This window comes from Anser cygnoides, chromosome 1, assembly GCF_040182565.1.
Source record: "Anser cygnoides isolate HZ-2024a breed goose chromosome 1, Taihu_goose_T2T_genome, whole genome shotgun sequence".
NCBI classification, from domain to species: Eukaryota; Metazoa; Chordata; class Aves; order Anseriformes; family Anatidae; genus Anser; species Anser cygnoides.
Genome location: NC_089873.1, coordinates 187,825,358 through 187,832,477, shown reverse-complemented (window position 1 = coordinate 187,832,477; position 7,120 = coordinate 187,825,358).

Sequence of the window (7,120 nt, the reverse complement as noted above, 5' to 3'; positions counted from 1 at the left end):
TAGCTAGCAAAGGTATTTCATAACCAGTTATGGTACAGGTGGTTTATACAGAAAGTTTCTATTGTTAGACTCTGGTGGATCCAAAATTTGTCACAATTTCCTATGAATGAAATTGCTAGGAAATATGACTCAAACCCTGAGTAAAAGGAAAGGACTTTAGTATTGCAGAATGGAGCACTGCAATACCCAACTTATGAGCAATTGGTTTCCACCACAAAATCTGAAACCCTGCTTTAGGTAAATGGACAATGACTCTTACAATGACAGAAGGGAATTAGTGACTCTGACCGGGTCTTCCCAAATCAATCCCTCTGAATTAATTAAGCTCATAGGGAAGGGAGAAAAGGGTGGATCTCACTCAGCACCCTGAAGAATGTGGTTTAATCCACTGGGATTTAATAACCCAGGATTCTCTCTTGCAAACAGATATTTGTGTTCTTACTTTCTTCTAAAATGAAATATAGATCACTGCTCGGGCAGAGAAGATAATGGGCAGGCCTCACTGGAGGACTGATCAGTATGCATACTCATCTAAGAGCTTCGCTGAAACACCACTCAAAGCATTCCTCGGGGACAGCTGTGATTGATAGACAAGTTGTCTATTCAAGATTGTGTTAACTCAGTTGGAAGGGTGGAACAATATGCACGGTCTTGCAAAAAAAAAATAATAATGCATTCACTGAACAGAGGGTGAATCAAGGTGAAACATCCAGACTGTAGGTACGGGCAGTTTGAAATGTTGCTCTGACCACTCTGTCAAGGGGAGTCAAAAACAATGTAGCTTAGCTTTTGGACCTGGAGATATGGTAAAGCTTTGTCATGGGCATATGCATGTTAAGACCTTGCTGGACAAAGTATTTTTTGTTTTGGCTATGCCTTCATGACCAAAAACCTGGCTATGACTTTGCAACCAAACTGAGCTTACAGCTATATTTTACAAGACAAGATTAGTGCTGGAGTTTCCAGACAGGATTACAATGCCAACACTGCACATCTACCAATGGCAGACAAAGGTAGAGCAAATGTGTTTATAAAATTGTTTTACTGTGTGTGAGAGACAGGGTTCATTTGCCTATTTTGCCTCAGGAAAAATCTAGCCTGCAGGTGGAAAAGTCTTCCATATAAATTTCCCCTGTGACCAGCCTACAGGCTGGTGTTAGGGTGCACTCCTGGCAGATGTGAATTTGAATCCCTTCAGATGCAGAAGTATTCTTTGTTGTATGTGACAGTGCTCTAACCAGCTGGCCCTCCTAGGAGGAAAGCATCACCTTACCAAGAATATCAAAAAAAAAAACCAAATTCCACCATTGTGTCTTGTAAAAATCACGGTCTTACATGCTCGAGCATGCTGCCTGGATGAAGTCGTTATAGGAAGGCCTATATTGCTGTATGAAAGAGGTTTATATGAAGGAGTAAGCTCAAACACTGACCAGCCACACTGTTTAATTCTTGTCCCTGATTTGAACTTCTTCATCTGTCTCTTTCCACGAGAGATGTGCTGTAAAATGGCTTGTCCTCAGCAGCATGGACAGAAGCCATTCCACACCATCAGGCCCTCAAACTGGACCCTTCTTATTTAGTATTGCACAAGAAGCCTAAGGAGACACAGATCAAACAGAAATGATGTCAGTGGAGACATTCATCTGCTTTAGCTCAGGAAATCACAAGTCAAAGTCTGTGTAGTTTTCCTAGGCTGTCTTTACAGTCAGTGGAGAAACAGACACCTCTGGGGTCGACAAAACTCAATCCAAGATCGGTATGTACACTGTCAGCTCCCATTTCATTTCCAGGTCCTGACTGGGAGTGAAATTCAGATTGTCCAGAACTAATGCCTACCTTCAAGGGCTACCCAGCTCTCCCAGAGGAGAGCGCTGGGTGCTTTTGGCAGAGTGGTCCTCCCTAGGTTGATAAGATATCATCCTGCACCTGAAGTAGTCCTATAACAATACCTTGCACCCTTACATGGCCAAGCACGCCCACATCATATTCCTTTGCACACAGCACATAAGGTAAGTTTTACACAATGAAATAAACCCCCCAGAATTATTTTGGTCACTTTGGACTGAATCTTACCCCACAGAACATTATTTTAGGAGTAACCACAAAAGGTCTAGAGGAGATTTGGCCAAACCTGGATGCAGTCATTTATCTCAAAAGAGTGATAGCAATGTGGTCTTCAGACAGTCAGTAACACCTAGCTTGGGGTTCTCTCCCTAATCTGGTGATAGTGGTGGTGCAAAGCTGGCTTTAAGGTATGTCCTAAGAATCACCCTTTTGAGTTACCTTTTTTGTGTAAGGGGAATCTAGGGTGTCATGCTCAGATTTAGACATCTAACTTTTACATTGTTATGGATGAGCCTTGTAAAGTGATTTTTCATGACAAGAGCAGTAAAAGTGTTCAGGAAGGCATCATTTCCAACATAATAAACAAACACATTAATCCTTATCAAGTACCACAACATTTCTACCTGTAATATCAATGCATTACTGACTATATCAAGAAAGGTTCTTTTGCTGCATAGCACAACATATTAAAATTGCTCTGAAAAACTGGTTAATATTTATTACTCTTGTGACACCGTGAGAGTTTGAACGACTGATTTGACAGCTGTAGTTGATGATAATAGACTTAGAAGCCATTAAAGAGTTGATAGCACAAAATAGATCCTTCCATTCATCATCTAGTACTGTGTAATAAAGAAGATACAATACTTAACACATCTATACTCTACATAAAGGCAAGAACCATACTCCTGAGCCCTAAATCATTTTACAGTTACAGAATATGGAGAACATCTGTGTTACCATGTGATTCATGTGTTCCTTTCAATGGCTGGGCATACCAGGTCTGACTAACAAATACCTGCCCTTGTGGCCCCATCACATAGTTGCTCTCTGGTGGGAAATTAATTCTGGGTTCTTTTATAAAAGGGCCTGATATCATATGATGACAGATGAAGTGAGTTTAAGTCAATGGGATTTTTTAGTACTGGGGGCACATCTAATCTTAGTACCATTGCCTGGAATCATGGTTATGTGGGACTGCAGAAATGGGTCAGGGCATATGGAAGTGTTGCACGTCTGAGCATATAGATTACAGATTGTATAGATAGCTATATTCCCATGGACTTTATCCAGTCTGGTTTTCTGTAATTCTGTATACTCTGTTTTTGATTCACTTCAGAACAATAGCTTTAGAAATCATATAAATTCCAGTGGGCTTTGTATGCAGACTGTACACTGCAGTTTGGTTTGCAGTGTTTGCAAATGAACTTGTACCTTCAGGCTCATGATGAGATTTGTGTTACAAAAACTAACTGCACAATCACCTAAAAATTACTGTCATCTCTGAAGTATCAAAAAAACTTTTCTTGTGCCTTCAGAATTCAGACTGAAATAGAAAAGCTCTAGGTCTTTTACAATTCCATGAAAACAAAACAAGCAAACAAACAAACAAACAAAAACCAAACCAAAACAAAAAAAACACTCCAGCAGTACTGAAACGACCTTTTCTTCTTCCAGAGAAATAGCAGATCCTATCCATATGCTTTGCTGTTTCTTGAATCTTTGAGCTTTTGGGCGGGAAAAGCTAGGTTCTGTTGGAAAAGTGAGAACATTTGATTTGAGACAGGAAGGTTTTACTGAATTTCAGCTTAGTTGTATTTAATAAACATTCAAGTGAAAGAGTGAAACACTTTTTTTTTCTTTTTTTTTTCTTTTTTTTTTTTTTTTCCCAAATGATAGAAGATAAGTTAGGAAGAAACCCAGAAAACCTTCAAATGCCTCACCCTGACAGTGCTGGATATGCAATACTGAGCCCTCAGCCAACTTCATAGTGATTTAACATATATATGTATATTAAGGTATTCTTTTAGTAGAATTCTGGGCTAACATTTAGCTTGTTTTTCTTTCACTATTACTACAAAAAGACCACTTCCTACATCTAACTGTCACTTAGATCCGTTCTTCATTTTCTAATTGATGCAAGGTCACAAAGGATACGTCAGCTGTAAATGACTATTGAATCCAAGGAGCAAATCTTTGTCCATTTTTTTAACGACATCCTTCTCTCTACATAGTTCTTGGCATTAATTATAATCTAAAGGTTTCTACCAGACAAGAAGGACAGAATTTGCCAACCCATATATAGACACTAATGGCAAGGCCAAGCCTTTTCTCATTAGCCCTCAGTTTGCTCTGCTTTGTTTAGCTGTCATCAGCTTGATCTACCAAGCAAGTAGGGTTCACACCAGCAGTAAGTGGAAAGCAACAGCAGCCTAGATTATAAAACTAACGTGAACTACAAAACAGCTAATTCTAATAACATTCAGCATTTGTTATTTCTTGTTTGATAGGAAGTCACATGATGTTGCTCTTCAGCATATCACGACCTCTTTGGCCATCCCATCCCACCCATTCTGGAACAATAAGATGTAAAACTAGCTGTATGTACCCATTTCACCTGTGCAAATCAAGAATTACATATCCCAGTAAGTTGTTCAAAGAAGAACTCATATTGTTCTGTTTACAGATCAGGCAGATCTGTAAAGAAATCCCAGAGAACTAATTAATCAATAATTAAAGAGGGAAAAAGTATAAAGAACTGTGTTGCTCTTATCCCTGGAAGTTGACAGAGCTCTACAAATAAAGAAGCAGAACAAACATTAGCAGCTGGAATAACAAGTATACTAAAGGAAACTGTAACAGCCATAAAATGAAGAAATAATAATATGCTTGAAGTCTATTGAAGTTACCACCATTTCTCTCTTTAGACATCAGTTATTTTTCTCTTAGAGGGAATAGTACAAAGTTGGCAGGTCTGTATCCAATTCACAATATCATAGCCAGGGAGAAAAACATCCCTAAAAACCTCAATACAAAAGAAGCAGCTGGCTGAAAAGATAAATTAGTGCCAAAGTACTCAGCCAGCCTATTCAAACATAAGCAAAGGAGGTAAATACTACCAGTTGATAAACACGTCAAATGAAGCAATTGATGCTCTCAGCTCATGTGGTACAAGGTAATAACAGCCAGTGCACGTACTCACCAAGCTGCTCTCCTCTCTGAAGGCTAGAGATTGGGAAGGGGATTATGCTAGTTTCAAAAGTTTTTGCAATGACACTTGTGCAAAATAAAGAGATGGTCCATACATTTTCTAATTTGAGGAATTTGGGATTTATAGTTTTCTGGTCAATATCTCTCTGACTTGGTCTGTGTCAGTCTACCCCCTCCACTGAGCTGTACTCATCTTTGCTCTAAGAGGGGAGTAACATATACACTGCTTTCAAGGAAAGAGCTTTCAGTCACTTTTTCCTTTATAGCTCTGTACCAGAGTTGACAGAACCCTACACTGTGAGAAGGGCTACTTCTGCTCTGTGGCTTATGAAGCTGACCCAGAAAGCATACCCCCTAAGTTGTCTACATGCCTCAAATGACACATATAGCTTTGCATCCATATGTCCAGCATGTGCAAGGCACGCTTGGCCACATAGAATTTACAAATCTGTGTTGCCTTTGAAGCAGCCTGGGGTAGAGTCTATGTAAGAAACCTCCTCTGAATGACACATATGCCCAATATCAGCCATGTGATGGAACTGCAAATACTGATGGGACCGTATGGTGGATACACAGGACATTGTTTGTCTGGTCCATCTGCACTGGAGGTAGGTGGTGTGACACTGAAGAGGAATAGCGGACCATGTTATTTATCCTAGGAATGTGTCTCAGTTGAAAGGTCTACAACATGGTCTGAACACAGGCTTGCATGCAAACTCTTGCTCAGTGTGCAGCAGCAGCCAGAAAGACAACAAAATAATAAACTTCATCAAGAAGAGATAAGATGAGACATTTGAGAACATAACAAAGGACAGCATCTTGCTTTGATGAAAACCTTGGTACAGCCATGTCTTGAGAAGTACATGAAAATATGTATATTTCCAGTTTTTAACTAAGAAAAACATAGCAGAAGCAGCTAAAAGATCAAGAGGATAGAGCAGCTGTCTTATGAGAAGAGACTAAGGCCAGGAAAAGACTTGTTCTCCTCTTACTCTTTGGAGACAATAAGGCTGGATGAGCTATGACTGAGGTTTACAAAGCTCTGAAACCAGTAGATAAGGTAAATACAGAGCTGTTATTCACCAAATTGTGCAATCCTTGAATTACATAAAAACACCTTGTTTAAACTGGTATAATCTTGAGTTAAAATACATAAAAGAAAGTACCTGTTTCCAGGCGGTAGTGAACTTACGTAATTAATAGCCATGAGAGTGTGTGGATGCAGATCATATCAATGAGTTCAAACAGGTGTCACACAACCCATGTGCAATAGGTCCACAAAAAGATACTAAAGGGTGAAGAAAGGAATGCACTTTCTAACACTCCTGACAACAGCTAGGGACATGGGAAGTACAAGAAGAGACAGCACAAAATGTTGGGACCTGTGTGTCTTCCTGAAACAGCATCTGCTGCTGCCAATTGAGAGACAGAAAAGTGAGCTGGATAGACCCCTGGTCTAACCCAGACAGGCATTTCTTCTGTTCTGCTGTTTTTATCTTCACTCTGCCATGAATACAGTTATGTGTTAGGCAATTCATATTCTGTCGACTTCAACTACTTCACTACAAATGATTAAAAAAAAAAAAAAGTCTTGTCTAACAAAATACAGTTCATCAAATAGTGAACAAGAAAGAAAACAAGAAAAGTATTTCTATATATTAACATGTTTAATTCTTTATGCAAGCTTTTGTTAGTCAAGCCCACGCAGCTGCTGCAGTAAAAGAATACATCTGTTTCTGACATGATATAGAGTCTAAAGGTGGAAAATGACCAGGTAGGAATATGATTATCTAGTATTCAATTTGTGTGTGACATTCGGAAAGCGGCAGGAAGTGAATAAGGATAATTCTGTCATTATCGCATAGTGCTCACACTTTAATGCTTTTATAATGTACAGTAGACTTTCTGGGCCTTTCCACAGTAATTGCTGGGTTGACTCAGTATGCCATCAATATTCTGCAACTCCGTTATACTGCAAAATGGTAATGGTATTAAAGCATGATAGTGGACAAATAATTGCAACATGAAGCAAACAAAGAACCAGGAAGGGACAGAAACATTGTGT